Source organism: Podarcis liolepis (assembly GCF_965112155.1).
Source record: "Podarcis liolepis genome assembly, chromosome: 10".
NCBI classification, from domain to species: Eukaryota; Metazoa; Chordata; class Lepidosauria; order Squamata; family Lacertidae; genus Podarcis; species Podarcis liolepis.
The window spans coordinates 61181333-61198189 of NC_139562.1; the positions used below are offsets into that span (position 1 = coordinate 61181333).

General features: G+C 42.5%; 1 long non-coding RNA gene across 1 annotated transcript; it reads left to right on the plus strand.

The window, feature by feature from the left end:
- The first annotated feature begins 2729 nt into the window (after nt 1–2729).
- LOC310687950 lies at nt 2730–14951 on the plus strand. The gene is made up of 2 exons (XR_014516671.1): nt 2730–3687; nt 14604–14951. It is a non-coding gene; the product is annotated as an uncharacterized lncRNA (long non-coding RNA).
- Nucleotides 14952–16857: the final 1906 nt, after the last annotated feature.

Consider the following 16857-nt stretch of genomic DNA (forward strand, 5'->3'; position numbering starts at 1 on the left):
TAGTTTTGGGTTCTAGCAGTTCTGTTTCTAATTTTGACTTTTCCACCTGGAAGCCAATTTTCTTATCCAAATTATATACCTCCATTATCTGATAATAATGAAGCCAGTCTCTCACTTTGTTTTTTAATTTTTCAAAACTCTGCAATTTCAATTTATCTCCTTCTTGTTCCGAAATTTCACAATATGTCGGCCATTTGGCCTCCATATTGAGCCTTTTCAAAGCTTTTGCTTCCATTGCTGAGAACCCATGATTTCTAGGCATGGGAAGAGTGGAAGTGTGGAAGTCTAACTTACTACACAGAGGACAGTGTGAGGAGGATAGGACAATATACTTTGCTCTGAGCTCTTTGGATAAAAAAAGTATGGCAAAGTAAACTGATATGCTGCCCTCTATATGTTCCTGGACTTCAATTCCCACCAGCGCCATCCAGTAGGGTCAATGGTCAGGAATGATGGGAGCTGTAGTTCATCAACACTGGGAAAGCACCATGTTGGCTACTACTGAGGTATGGAATAAAAATAGACTAGCTAAATAAAAGTAGACACTCCCTTGATTCTAACTGGTTTGGAGTTGGACCAACAGTTAGGTGCAGCTGAATATAATGGATATTTCACCACTACAAAGTACGGACAACCATATGTGGTGTTGGGGAAAACTTCACTGCCTTCTAATAACCCTGAAGGGCAAACCCAGGCACAGTGAGGTGAGTGGCTACCATCCAGCAGCACCAGCCAGATGTTTCCAATGGCTTCTGCCTGGCAATCTCATCCCTTACTTCAGCCTACCAACTTCCACTGGCTTACACCCAAGAGTATCTACCAGTTCATTCATTTTCCTTATGCTGGAAGGGCGAACTCCACCACCCACTGAATGCATAATTCCCAAGCCCGCTGCATCTGGAGGATGACAGATGTCAACTTCTGAATGCATCCAGAATACTTTACCAAACAACACTATATCGGCCACCATGGATTTGGAATCTCTATATACCAACATCCCACACAATGACAAGGCATAAGAAACACTATTTCAGACAAAACCAGAGCAGATTTTGCTACCAGACTCTGCCACTTTGTCCTCACCCACAATCACTTTAAATTTGGTGATGACTTGTTCCTCCAAATTAGTGGCACAGCAATGGGTAACCGTATGGCCCCACAGCACGCCAACATCTTCATGGCAGACTTAGAACAACGTTTCCTAAATTCCTACCTACTCAAATCTCTTTTGTACCTACGTGACATCGGCAATACTTTTTATTATTTGGACACATGGTCAACAGACCCTGGACACTTTCCACCAGGCATTCAATGATTTTCACTCCACCATTAACCTAATAATGAATCAATCTACACAAGATATACATTTTTTGGCGTACAGCTTCCGGGTCATGTGGCCAGCATGACTAACCCGCTTCTGGCGAACCAGAGCAGTGCACAGAAACGCCGTTTACCTTCCCGCCTATTTATCTACTTGCATTTTGACGTGCTTTTGAACTGCTGGGTTGGCAGGAGCAGGGACCGAGCAACGGGAGCTCACCCCATTGTGGGGATTCGAACCACTGACCTTCTGATCAGCAAACCCTAGGCTCTGTGGTTAAACCCACAATGCCACCCGCATCCCTAAACGCCAAAGGATAAATGGGCATAAATATGACATCAGGAATTATAAAACAGAGAAACCAATAGGAGAACACTTCAATCTCACAGGACATTCTATACAAGATCTTAAAGTAGCTGTCTTACTGCAAAAGAATTTTAGAAATACGCTTGAAAGAGAGGTTGCTGAATTACAACTCATTACCAAACTAAAAACTATGGAGAGACCTTGTCTGAATAGAGATATTGGATTCATGTCCCACTATACATACTGAAGCTAATTTTGGTCATCTATCCCTTTAAAAATCCCTTGCCCTTCCCTGTGGAGCCAACTGCCATAACGGCCATCAACAGTTATAAGGTTGAAGTGAAGATACTCTGTTTCAGAGTATCTGATGAAATGTGTATTACACACGAAAGTTCATACCTTGAAAGCTTATATTTAGTTAATCTTAAAGGTACCACTGGAATTATTAAAAAATATTTTTTCATCTTTCATCTTGTTATTTATTATGAATGCATCCAGACAGATACCATTTGCCTTGACCACATTCAAAACCTCCCATTCACACACAGACACCGACCAAAATATTTACTAGCTGCTCTTGATTCATTCATATACAAGACCCAACTTCAGTCCACAAATATCCACACAGCTTCTCTCAGTAGGCTTTCAAACATGAATTTCAACCAGCTTACGTTTACCAACATCAACTTTGTGGCATCCACTGGCACCCAAATGCAAACTCTACAAATTCTACTCACCAACATCAGCCAGCTTCCTTCAGGTCTACCGCCCAAAATCCATCAACTTCTAACCATGGATGTCAGCCACCTTCAATCCTCAATCCCAGCCAGCAAGTGGACTTGTCTTCTCCTTGCTCCACAGCATCCCACTGCTGGATGATCATCTCCTTCCATCTGTCAGTTCACCTCCATGTGAGAGGAGACCTCCCTATGCTCAATGCCACAGCAGTTGCCCACTGTGATCTCCTTGGCTTTCCTCTTGGCGCACCTTTACATCAGTTTACATCACCTTTATTCAATTGCCATGTGCTTTTGTGATGTCACAAGCAACCCACAGCCAATGGCATCAGCTGAGGAGGCATCATCATCACCACCATCTCCTCAGGTCCCACAATGGTGGGTGCACCTCAGCAGTGATTTTTGCGTGTGTGTTTATTTAAAAGATGCCTAGCACACCCCTAACTTGTATTGATCATAGCTGTCAATGTTTCCCCTTTTTTAAGGGAAATTCCCTTATTCCGAATAGGATTCCTCGCAAGAAAAGGGAAAAGTTGACAGCTATGGTATTGATACAAGGGAACACCACTCCACAATCCAAGGGGGTTGTGCCATTTTTTGGTCCAATGGCTGCACTCCTTTGTGTCAATGTTCCAGAGCCACACGCCAGTGATGGTGGCCAGAAGCAAAAAGAGAGAGGAGGGACAAATGTGACTCTTACCTTTGTACAGTGAACTCCATTCCAGAGGTTTCTACATCACCACCCTCTCTCATCATCCAGTTAAGCAAGACCACTCACCTTTTCCGGTGGGCGGTATTGCAGCCGGGCATCTGGGACCCAATAATGATCTGTCGCAGGGGCGGAGATTGACACCCTCTTTATGTGTCACCCCAGCTACATCACCAACACTGGCCACTCAGCGCTGGTAAAGGGCATGGGAGATTTAACCATGGCGTGGCCAGTCTGCAAGAAGCATAATCACAGTGCAAGAAGTATAATCACAGTGCACTAACCAAGCAAAAGCACCTGAGGAAGATGTGGAAGATGGCTGGTGAGGCAATTTGCTCGCAAAGAGTTCTGGGGGGCACTTTGGCTAGAGATTCCACATCCCAGTGCTTTTGCCTGGTTGTACACAGAGTAGACCCATGGAATTGTGGGAATGGTGCTTCCAAAATACTATGCAAAGGATTGATGCTGTAGCATAGAATCCTGTGATGCCATATGCCCGAGGCAGTTTGCTTCAGTTATCAACTGATGTGTGAGTTCCAACTGTTAGAGCGGCAAATACGTTGCATTATTCTGCCATCTGCCTCAGCCAGTCTGTAAATATGAGTCGGCCTCAGGTACAAATTCACGTAAATATGGTTCAGTAACGTAAGTATTACATGCCTGTCTTGTACATGCAATCCGACAAGAGAGAGTACACCAAGTAATAGTCATATGTTATTTTAAAACTTTAAAACAAAGTGTGTGGCATAGTTGTTGTTGTTTCTCAGAAGGAGTAAGAGAACTATTTCAAAGGGTCGAACGACCCGGGGCAACTTCCACACAACTCTTTAAAGTATAATTGCCGCAGGAAACAAGAGGCTGAGATTAAGGAGGAGGTAGCAGACAGGCAATGTCACCACTCCCCTCCTGCCCAGACTGGTTGTGCGAAGGCAAACAGAACCTGGTGCTAAGGGTAGACTTAGGTTGGTGAGGCAGTGCCCCCTTAGCTAATAACCCTCTTAGCTAATAGACCAGCCTGCACTGTTATAACTTAACCCATAACTAAGACTAAGCATGTGCATGTGAAACAACCAAGTGTTGATTCTCTATTTATCCCTTTCTCTGTTGTTTGCCCTGCACTGAATTTTGGTTGTAAGCTCCCTGGGACAGAGACGTCTCTTCCTGTGCTCTATAAAGAACCAAGCATCCTGATAATAAGAAATAAACAGCAGCAGCCGCTCATGCTCAGTGCTGGTCTGATTCTGTTTGCTGAGAACTATCCAGTAAGAGAAGATGCTTCCTTGTGAGACATTACTGAAAAAGTTAATATGATTAATTACTGGAGGAAAACCCAATAACATCTGATATGACAGAATGCTGGCTAATTAGCAAAATGGGGAAAGCCTACATATAAAGTTAGATCTAGTAAATATGACTTCTTAAAAAAAGACTTCTTAAAGAAGAAGGAGGGAAGGCAGATGGCGCAAGCTAATAGAATATTTAACATTGGGCAAGATCCCATGAGTGCCTTTGCTGTGCCATATATACAACACCACTGAAGGACTTTGTGAAACTCTCTAGGAAAGGGTAATTTTAAGATGGTGACAGCCTAAAACTGGAGGGTGGAGAGAGAGAGAGCAAACTATGCCTCTGTGGTAGAAAGGCTGCCAAAACACATCATTTTCAGAGCAAAATTGTGAAGTTCTATGGGAATTGTCATGACAACATCTGGCTGGCTTCTTAGCAATATCAATGTGTGGCAGCAAATAGCAAGCCTGAGCTCTCAAAAAGCAATTGTGACAAGATCTACAATGATTTGCCCATTGGTACACTATAGACACGTTATGAACAGTCAGCATGCTGCACATTCAGAAAAGAATTTGCTCCAGAATATATATTTTTTCAAGTTTCTTAGAAGAGATCTTTTAAAAAAACCCACTATAACTCTTTAAAGCTTTTTTTTTTTTAAAAAAGCAAAACTAAACCCATTCTGTCCTGTATGCTTAAGATAAGCAGAGTTTACCCATCCAAATGAAAAAAACAAATTCCTAATTGTCAAATTGCAGTTGTTGGTAGTGAAAAGACAGGCAGAGATGGAAGGGGCTATAATGTATCTTGCAACTCAGCCCCCTTGGCTGCCTGATATTTGAAGAACTTGTAGATTCCAGTGATATGCCAAGCGGAAAACAAACCTCAGTTTATTCCCTGTGAGAATCTTCTATTTGACTGGAATAAAGCTTTCTGGTTACAGTTCCTATTTAATGTATGGAGGGCACAAGGAGAAGGGGACGACAGAGGACGAGATGGTTGGATAGTGTTCTCGAAGCTACCAGCATGAGTTTGACTAAACTGTGGGAGGCCATGGAAGACAGGAGTGCCTGGCGTGCTCTGGTCCATGGGGTCACGAAGAGTCGGACACGACTAAACGACTAAACAACAACATATTCCACCTTGCAACATTCTCAAAACATCATTATAAAATATAAAGTAATAAATGCATATCAATTAAAAACAATAGTTAAGATACAATAAAACATTGTTAGAGCCAGTATTAAAATACCAATTACCGTGATCGTCTAGTTGTCAACATTGTCTGCACCTAGTTTTCAATGGCCTGTCTGAATAGGAAGGTCTTGCCTCATCAGGGGTTCCATCATCTTCTTGTCTTAGCCACTGGTTAGGAACTGAAAAATAAATAAATATTTTCATATATTTTTATTTATATATAAAGAATGCTGGATGTCTTTTCCCACCAGATATGTGACTAAGACTACAAGTCCCAGAATTCCTATTGGGACATCAGTAGTGTCATTTCTTCCATAAATAAGGTAAAGGTAAATGGACCCCTGACCATTAAGTCCAGTCGCAGACGACTCTGGGGTTGCGGCGCTCATCTCGCTTTATTGGCTGAGGGAGCCAGCATTTGTCCGCAAACAGCTTCTGGGTCATGTGGCCAGCATGACCAAGCTGATTCTGGAGAACCAGAGCAGCACACGGAATCGCCATTTACCTTCCGCCGGAGTGGTACCTATTTATCTACTTGCACATTGATGTGCTTTCAAACTGCTAGGTTGACAGGAGCAGGGACCGAGCAATGGGAGCTCACCCCGCCGCAGGGATTCGAACTGCCAACATTCTGATTGGCAAGCCCTAGGCTCTGTGGTTTAGACCACAGTGCCGCCCGCGTCCCCCTTCTTCCATAAATAAAAGGCCCTATAAAAAGAAGCTGTGCTGGGGCAATTGCAGATATTGATATTGTGTAGCTTGGAGCAACTGGATGCATTAAAAAAATGACTCTTTTTGGAATGAAGTAATGTATTCAGAAACTTGCAGAATTTTCTTCAAAACAGAACATAGATATCAAAGATACAGCAAATAATTCCATACAATATCTTGTGTTGCCCTGCACAGGCTCAGCATCTTAGAAATAAAAGATAATTCCAAACAGACCTATAAGCAATGGTCTCTTTCCTCATAACCACCGTTTTGCCTGGATCTGTATTCACTCACTGGAGAGGGTCATTTACACATCCTTACTCCCCAGAGCCTGAGAACAAAAACTAAGCCACAACCCTTCCAAGATGGTGAATTTGCAATTCAGTACCTGAGTGACTGGATCTAAGGTTAAACACTCATGTGCTAGCTAGCAGAAAACAACAATAGTTAATTATCACCCCATCAAGGAGTTCAGAGACCACTTAGTATACTTCAGTGTAAATTTCCCACTTTAAAGCCTTCACATTTAGGCATTCTCAATTTCAGTGTCCATTAAACAATTAACATGGGCTCTGGGAATGTTCACCCCACTTTCCAAGCCACAATGGTAAATTACTCACCTTAAGGGCCCAGAAGGGGGGAAGAGGCAGAGGTCAGTCCGCCTTGATCTGTGCACCATCAAACAATGTGCAAGCCATTGCAGAAAGCTTTTGCAAGGAGGCTTCATCATTGAGAGCACTCAACTAAGCACTCACAAAAACACAACCCATTTTTGGGTCTGAATAGCAGATATTTCTGCATAATGTGGGCAACAGATGAAGAACAGAGTCTCTATGGCAGGTGTGGAGGACCTTTAGCTCTCCAGATGAACTCCAACCAGGGGTGATGGCCCTGGAACATCCCCAGGGTTCTTCTTCCTTGCCCTATGGCATAAAATAACAGAACCCTTCCCCAATCTTCTGGCTTCAGTTTAAATAAACATAACCTTTCTCATATATTTCTAAACTGCTTGGACTTTGTCTAGAAGGCTGGAAAAGTCAGCAGAATAATCCAGTCATAATGATACCTGCGACTGACAAAAACAAGAGGAAACTCTCCCGTCTCCTCATCTAGCCTAGCTATCTGCATGAATTCCCCAAATTTGCATTTAGACAAAAGGACTCTTATTTAACAACTGCTCAGGGAGGCAGAAGTGGTACAGAGTTTTCAGGCTAGCTATAGTAAGGCTTCAAGGACATTATAGGCATTTAGCTCTTTCGCTGGTTGGAAGAGAACAGCTTGAGGGAAAGGTAATGTGATTTTGAGAGGAAACTTGGCTAGAAGCAGAAAGGTTAAGCACCCTCTATATTCTGTAGCTTTGTGCATTTGGTTTTCATTAAGTGGGGGGGGGATATATTGGGTCAGAGTTGCATTTTGATGTAAAAAAATGACAGGGCTATGGCATCTAATTGTTGTGCAGAAGTTGGAATTTCTGGTGTTTTGCTTCCAATTCTGTAACATTTACTTTGGGGAAATCCAAAATCCTGTAATAGCACCTTCTCATAATCCAATTACTAACTTTTTTAATTATTTAAAGAAACACAGGGAGCTTCCAAACCAAGCAAACAGATACATACTAACAAACAGATCTCTCACTCACACTCCAACTCCCTCTACAGATTGCTCAGTACAGTGATAACTCGGGTTACAGATGCTTCAGGTTACAGATGCTTCAGGTTACAGACTCTGCTAAACCAGAAATAGTACCTCGGGTTAAGAACTTTGCTTCAGGATAAGAACAGAAATCGTGCAGCGGCAGCAGGCCCCATTAGCTAAAGTGGTACCTCAGGTTAAGAACAGTTTCAGGTTAAGAACGGACCTCCAGAACGAATTAAGTCCTTAACCCGAGATACCACTGTATCTGAGGCAAAAATGTATCTGTTTGGTGCTCAGAAGAGACTCCAGATGAATTTAGGTCAATTTGTGTCTGTTTGAAAACCACATACTAGCCTTAATTATCCTCTTTCAGAATTAACTCTTCACTTGCTAAGGTTTATGGCCAATCGTTTGCTATCACTTCATGTCATCTAAATTTAATGTCATGTTTTCCAATCTTTTAAGAGATGCATTGCCTGAAAGCCTATAAGACATTTATTCCACATTATATCTAGAACTGAAAACGAGATGGAATTCAAATATCCATTACATCCTGAAACAATTTCATTACCAATGAAGTAAACTCACATCTACCTATAAGCTTATCTTTCGGCTACAAAATGGGAATTTTGATTGATAATAGCTGCTGCATTATGGCAAGAATGGATTCGTTTTTACTTGAACTAAAACAGTGCTCTATTTTTTTAGGATATCTTTAGCACATTTGAAGAGGATGATGAGATTGAAATTGCATGTGGTGATATGGGCGGGGGGGATATGAAATTATTCTATATCAGTTGTTTCTTAAGTCTTGAAAAGGTAAAAAAAATATGATTTTATCAATGCATTCATAATACTATTATAGTACTTATACTTTGGACTGTATTATGTTCCTATCTCAGATACAAATATTTTTTTATATTGCTGTATGTTGCTAGAGAATACCAGTGATTGTGTTTCATACAGTTCTTATTCAGAAATGACTTCGGACACCAATTATTTATGATTTGCACCTCTTGTCTCATTTAGTTATACTAAGGCTGCACTCCTAACCATAACTTCTCAGATGTAATTCTTACTGAATTTTTATTAGGTTTACTAGTGGAATTAAGACTGCAACCAACAACAAACAAAGGAAGACCTTTTTCTCAAAGAAACAGATTATAGACCACAGATGGGTGGAGGTTTTCAAATACAGTGGTACCTCGGTTTAAGAACAGTCCTGTTTCCGAATGATTTGGTTTACAAACTCTGCAAAACCGGAGGTAGTTTCCTGGTTTCAAACTTTACCTCAGTCTAAGAACAGAATCTGAATGGTGAAAGGGCACCGGCGGTAGGAGGCCTCATTAGGGAAAGCGCACCTCGGTTTAAGAATGGTTTCGGTTTAAGAACAGACTTCCGGAACAGATTAAGTTCGCAAACCGAGGTACCACTGTAAATGCCATCGGAAACCCAATGAAGAAACTGGTCTCTTTCACACTTTTCATTCCTCTGTCTTATGCCTACTGTGTGAGAGCTTTCAGTTTGATTGCACAACTGTGGACAAAGCACAGATACCAGTTAAGTTATATTATTGTGAAGGCTGGTCTTCAGGAGCAACTGAACATTAGCATGGCCTGTCCTGAACTTCTGACTTCTTAAAACAACAACCAGAATCTGCCAAAAATGGCAAGAAGCCAGCTCAAATACAAATTTAAAAGGAAGGAAGTTGAGGTCATATCAACCCACCTTTAAGATAAAATATCACATTTAATGTCAAGTATTTCATTATGAAGATGTCATGCCAGCCATATAACTGCAGAATACAACACGTTTAGGAGCGTAGTCCTAATAGCAGTTGGGTGATGTCTTGTATGTCTCCTTCTGGCAACTCCTACAGCCAAGCTGGTGCCAAATGTAATGTTTTGGTTTATTTTGGAGCATATTAGTGAGACTGGGGGGAGGAGTGTGTCTTGTCATCTGGGTATGACCTCCATACACACTGCCCAGGTTTGTGCCCCAGAGAGGTCAGTTCTGGGAACTCATCAAAAATAAATGTGGGAGGCAGAAGTTACAAGCTATAAGCTCAGCCTGGAGTGTAAGCGCTATGGGTTGCCTTTGCGTGGACAGGCGGAGTCCCCAGATCCTGCGCAGTCCCCCCGTCATGTGAAATAACAACTCATGACAACGTGCTATGGGATTAAATTGGCCACAACTTTATTAAATTTCAAATGTGGGTAGACCTTGGCTCAGGCATTGGGCGTTCTCCCTCCCCAGTCCCCAGCCTAGGACTCCCCAACCTAGGGAGCTTCAGGGTTATCCAGTGTGTGTGTGTGGGGCGGCTCTGGAGAACATATGTTCAAGCAGAGATAGCCGCCCCCGTTACGCCGCCGCCGCAGGGGAGAGCAATGACGACCTTTCAGCGTACGGTCAAAGCCTCCCTTCAGAAACCCCTTTAACGGGGAACCCTGGTATCGCTGCCGCAAAGAGGAAGATGGACTAAAGAATTCCGCCCAAGGCCTGATACCGCCAAAGTTGTGACGTTTTGCTACGGGAAAGGCGAAACCTGCCAATGCAGGGAAATTCCTTTCCGGCCCTTTAACAGCGACCTTAACGTAGCAGCGCCCGCATACCTGTGAAGAAAAGTTAACCTGCAAAACCTATGAAGAAAAGTTAACCTGCAAAAGAAGACATTAACTGAGGGTGGGTAGGGTGGGAAAAGCTCTGGAGCCAAGTGAGGATTCCCAGGTAAGATCCTCCCTCTATTGTGTGGGCAGGTAATCCCTCCCCTACCTGGCCTGGTCTCCTTGGCAACACGTCCCCCAGGTGGGATTGGACAACTGACTGAGGTAGGCGGAGACCTCCAGGTATCCCACCTGAGGGAAGGCAAACCAAGCCTATGCTGATGGGGCCGCTCCAGATCTAGGGGCTGCGTGCGTCCACGCAAAGGGCGCCCCCCGTTTTAAGCATGGAGCGGTCATTGTTGGTGGGAAAGAATATCAGTTCTCAGCTACAAATACTTACATATAGACAGAAATGCTCCCTGGTCAGTGGTACCTTGATTCTTGAACAAAATTGATTCCGGAAGCCCATTTGGCTTCCGAAACTTTAGAAAACTGAGACGCAGCTTCCCATTGGTTGCAAGAGCTTCTTGCACTCAGGGGAAGCCGTGTCACACGTTTGGGTTCCAAAAAATGTTTGGAAACGGAAGCATTTACTTCCGAGTTTTCAGCATTCAAGAACTGAAACAACGGAGGCATTCGGGAACTGAGGTTCCACCGTAACACGATCATTCTGAGACTGAGCTTGTGTTCTGTGGCTGTAACCAATGGGTGGAGGCATTCACCATTCTAATCAACACTCGCTAGTAATCATTTTGATATTATTGTCTCTGGAGGTTCTGTGCTGGTCCCATCAAGGCAACGTGAAAGCAGTCTTTGTACTAGAAGTTCAAGGGTATTGCAAAACATAATGCCTAATTAAAAGCCAGCCTTTCATCTTCCATCTTGGAGCCAGTTTGTCCATTTCCTCAGCTTCTTCTTTCATACCCCTTTGTGTTCCTATCATCATCATTATTATAATCAGGTTTCATTACCAACATATGCTATAACAAACTAATTCATGGCATAAACAGTAAAAGGAAAAGGAAAACCATGTTGCACATTAACCTTAATGACACTGGGTCTATAGGATTATCAGCTGATAGTATTAGATAGATGCAGTGCCAAGTTCACATCAGTGCAAAGACAACAGGATAACATTATTTTAATGGAATTTTAATTGATGCTTAATTGTGTAATGAAATTGTGCATGGCAACCGATGGAAGCATTATCCTCCCTTTAAAGTTGATTCAAGTGCATGTGCTAAATTGAATTTCCAATGTCCCACTGCTGTCGTTGATCAGAAAAGTCACAAAGGCTGCCCGAGCGCAGGTAAAATTGTACGGCATGAACATTTTTCTTCTGGGCTGGTGCTTTAGGATAGCAATGATGAAGAGTTGAATGCATTCCAAGCCAGCTGGATTTCACTGTGCAAATATAAAATCTAAGCAACTCCATTTGATATATACTTAACAACAAGCTCCCACCCCAGGCAGCTTAGAAAGATGGCTGTGAAAAATTACAATACTAGTGAACTGGCATTTTGAAAATAATTTACAGGCCACAGACGGAGAAAGAAAATACCAGGAGGAGGCACCTATGGTAAAATGACTGCTGTTTTATAAAGAGGATAAGAAATTGGTGTTAGGATCTTAGGGAAGGTGATATATTTGTAACAAATCAACGATGCCGTTGTAAGGCTGGTTCCACAGCATGCTACACCATCAGTTTCAGCTTCAATGAACATTTCTAGGCAAGACGGTATCTCCACAATCGGAGGCATCACCCAGGACCACTAAAGTCACCCAACAGGTATAAGTAATACCAGCATATAAACCACCAATCCTAATGCACAGCGATCATATACAAGAAATTAAGGAGGGGCGTTGTAGATGTTTATAAAAGTAAGCATTCTGAGCACCAGGAGAAAATATTCTTCTTCAACCAGGCCTTTGGCTGATTAACATTCTACAAACTTTAAAATGTGTCTATGGGGAGAGCGGGTTATTGTTTTGCTGTTTTGATTTACTCAGTGCTTTTTTTCTAAAAAAAAAGTTTAGGGGTACTCTCATTTTCCTACTCATATTTAAATACTGCCCCTCAATGAGGCCAAACTTAGATTCACAAATTGTTTAGGGGTATGCGTCCCCCCAGAAAAAAAGCACAGGTTTTACTTCTTTACTTGATTTTATCCTATATTTTATTCTGTGAACTGCCCTGACATCTAATGATTAAGGGCAGTATATAGATATAATGAATATAATGAATGAATGAATGAATGAATGAACGAATGAATGAATGAACTAGATATAGACCCGGGTTTCCCAAACTTGGGTCTCCAGCTGTTTTTGGACTGCGAATCCCATCATCTCTAGCTAGCAGGATCAGTGGTCAGGGGTGCTGGGAGTTGTAGTCCAAAACATCTGGAAATCCAAGTTTGGGAAACCCTGATACAGGCTAACATTTCTTGGTAATATATTCAGGAAAAATTAGAAATACTTTTTTCACAGAACCCATCAGTAATGTATGGAATTTTCTACCCTGAAATGTGATAATAGCTACTGGCTTAGGTGGCCTTGAAAGAGCAATCTGACAAATTTGTAGATGCTACTGCTACTGGTATCTTTTAATCATAACTGTTAAGTGGAGCCCACTTCTTCAGAAGTTCTGTGCTACCGAATACAGGTTTCTGCAGAGCAAAAGCACACACTGTATTTGTGGGTTTCTTGGGGACAACTGGTTGGTCACTGTGGAGACTACTAGGATGAAGGTCCAAAGTGGCACCCAGAACCATCATTATCTATGCAATAGTCTTCAACCTGTTCAGGAACTGGGGCAAATGGTTTAATCCAAACATATATTTTGGGACCCATTTATTATTTTGTTTGACTGTATATTTGTATCATGATAGCACTATTGTTGTAGGCCAACTTAGGTTGGGCTGCAACAAAGTACTGATTCCAGATCCAACAACTGAAAACCAAAGATCTGAAGTAGTACACAAGCTCTTTAATTATAGCTTGTGTTATACTTGCATACCAGACCCTCCAAGTGTCCCTATTTTCCATGGACAGTCCTAGATTTACAGAAGCAATATCGGTTTCTGATTTGATCTTGGAATGTCCTGCTTTTCCTTAGGACATCCCTATTTTCATTGGAGAAATGTTGGAGGGTATGGAGTTATGCAACCCCCAAGTCATGGAGATAAGTAACTATACAAACTTTTAGAAGAATACGAAGGCAGATATGTATAGTATTATATATTTTGGAAGCCACCCAGAGTGGTTGGGACAACCCAGTCAGATGGGTGGGATATAAATAATAAAATGATTATGATTATTGAATAGGATGTCCCTATTTTCATTGGAAAAAATGTTGGAGGGCATGGTATACTCTGTTGGTAAACTTGGGTTTGCTGCTGTGTCATGTGTGAAGGAACCCAATATAGTTTTAGATCACACTAGAAATAATTATTTTGTAAAGACTGAAGCATGTCCCACTGACTTCAGTGGGACTTACTCCCATGGAAGTGTGCATGGGAGACTTCTAATATGCTTCTGTTTGTAAAGCAATACATTTTGCTTTATGACACATGACTGGGTTTGTGGCATTCAGCTGCTGCAATAACGTCTCAGAGGGAGTGCCTAACTGCTCTGCTTTTTGGTACAGGTGTCAAATAGTGATTACAAATGCAGACAAAAAGCTCTACCTGGATTAAGCCTGTGTGTATTCATAACACATTGTTTTGATCCCCAGCGTCAACAAAACGTAGTTATAATGAAAAGTGCTGCTGGTGGCAGCATTACTCCAGATTAAGGTCTGCAAGCCGAGTGGAAACTTTTAATGAGTCATAATTTGCATGTTTATCATAATGTGCACCAGTGGCATTTGCACTTTCAAACTGCCTATGTTTACATCTGATTTTTTTTCTTTCTAGATAGCTTAGTTGCTGCTGATGCAAGCTAGAATCTTGTAGTTGCTCTTGAGAGCCATAATGGGACATCCGAGATTGGGATCAGAGGTGAAGGAGGCTTCTGTCAATCCATGATGCTCCGCTTAAATCAGGATACTTGGAGGGTATGGAAAGTTAACCTATCGTTTTTTCTTCAACTCCCCACAGCTCTGAATTCTTAGTCTGGCTTCTGGAAGTATCTCTGTGGCATGGGAGGAAGAGGAGGCTCAAGCCGGTGTTGCGTCTCCCAAAGTTGTGCAAGCTGGCACAACCTTCCGCTAGACTGCTGATCCATTCGGCATCTCCCTGTTGGGATTCTATTCCACCTTTTGCTGCAAACATGGGATTGTTGCGTGTCACATGTCTGTTTACATTCCAGCACAGATTGCTGGCGTAAGCGGAACTTCTGCTCTGTATAGCTTTTGTTTTTAGCTATCTCTCCGAGAAGATGGCAGGGAGAGACGACATGTTTCTTTGTCCTGATTTATGTTTAATAAATGTGTAGCTTAGTATGTATCTACAGCCTTAAGCCTCTTCTGTTGTGCAGTATACACTACCGAATAAAGTGTGCTCAAGTCTGCAAGCTTGAGTTGCTGATGTACGTCAGAGCAAGAGGTCAATGAATCACAGCGGCAAGGCTGAGAGGGAGATGTTCAAGCTGGGGCCAAGCCAGCAGGCCTTTCAACCCCCTGATGCCGACACTCCCATCACTGCTCAGCTCAGTGCAACCTCACCACACCTATCCATGTGGCATCTCTCAATGCTGCTCAGGATTTGCTTGTTCCACGGTGTCTCCCAATGCTCTCCTGAGACCATGGAGGAGAGGGAGGACAGCAGACAGCAGACAAAGGTAGGAGGGGGATGGAGGGAACGGGGTAAGCAGGTGAGGAAAGGGTCAGCAACAGAGAGGAGGCTTCGTCAGGAGGGCGGGAGGTGCCCCAAATTGTCCTCCCTAAATGTTGAAGGCAGATGGGTATGACTTTCATCTTTGGCTTCAAATTTGCTCCAAGTCAAACAGTAAGTAAAAACTGAATTAAGAAACTAGTGAACACACACACACACCCCCCCCTCTGAAATTGTGTTTGTGATGGAACCTCAGCAGATTGGGAGACTTCCTACATTAAACTCTGTGACTGCACTGAATTCGCAGGGAAAACAAATCGATATAATACTCCTTATAATGACTATACTTTTTTGTGTAAGTCAACAAATCTCCTATTAATTAACCAGTGATTAAAGTCAGCTTGTGAAAATTAATCACAGCCTGGAAAAGCCATTTGTCCATGTGTGCTTCATTACGGCGGTGTTTGCCCTTCAGGCAAGAAAGCAGCAAGTAAATGCCACAGAATGAGCAGATTAAACTGTAGCTACACTGATCTGTTTGCCAGAGATTCCAATTCTTCCCCTCCTAGCTTATGGGTTCTATGAAGTGTGTCTGTTAAGCTTGTGCTATGAACTAAATGAACATTCATTGCCGTTTTGCAAGAACGTGGCAACTTAATCCGCCCAATGCATGCTTTGGGTGTTTAGCAAAAGAATAATAGCACGCATCCAAGTTCAAGTGTGTGACGTTGTTGAAACCAAGACATCTGATAAACACAGTAAAATCTTGCAAATTACGACCCAATTTATATAGATCCATTTTTGTACTTTAAAAAGCACTTTGGACAAATAACTTACTGGCACATTTCTTTTTTTATTCACACCATTCTGCACTCAGGCTCAATGCAATTTACAGAACATAAGCAAAAATCAAGATTTTATCTTAAAAACTGCAATGTTACAATTATTACTATCCCCCCGAGAATAACACACACACGTCCCATCCAGCTTGCATCTTAGTCAGGGTGAAAAGAAACAGCTCATGTGCTCCAAAGAATATTAAAATACTGTGATACATTAAACATTAAAAGCTTCCCTAAACAGGGCTGCCTTCAGATGTCTTCTAAAAGTCTGGTAGTTGTTCTTCTCTTTGACATCTGGTGGGAGGGCGTTCCACAGGGAGGGCGCCACTACCGAGAAAGCCCTCTGCCTGGTTCCCTGTAACTTGGCTTCTCGCAGTGAGGGAACCACCAGAAGGCCCTCGGCGCTGGACCTCAGTGTCCGGGCAGAATGATGGGGATGGAGACGCTCCTTCAGGTATACTGGACCGAGGCCGTTTAGGGCTTTAAAGGTCAGCACCAACACTTTGAATTGTGCTCGGAAACGTACTGGGAAACGTACTAAAGTGTTGCTGTACATGTTTATGAAAGCATGATGCCATTTTTCAAGGACTGCACCATTTCAGTGCAGACAGGACAGGAGGTGGCAGCTGCTGTTTTGGAAACACTGCTCACAGGGACCGGAATTATATGTACTCTGTCTATGGTAGAACAAGACTGAAATGAGTTACAGTCATACCTTGGCATACAGATGCTTCAGG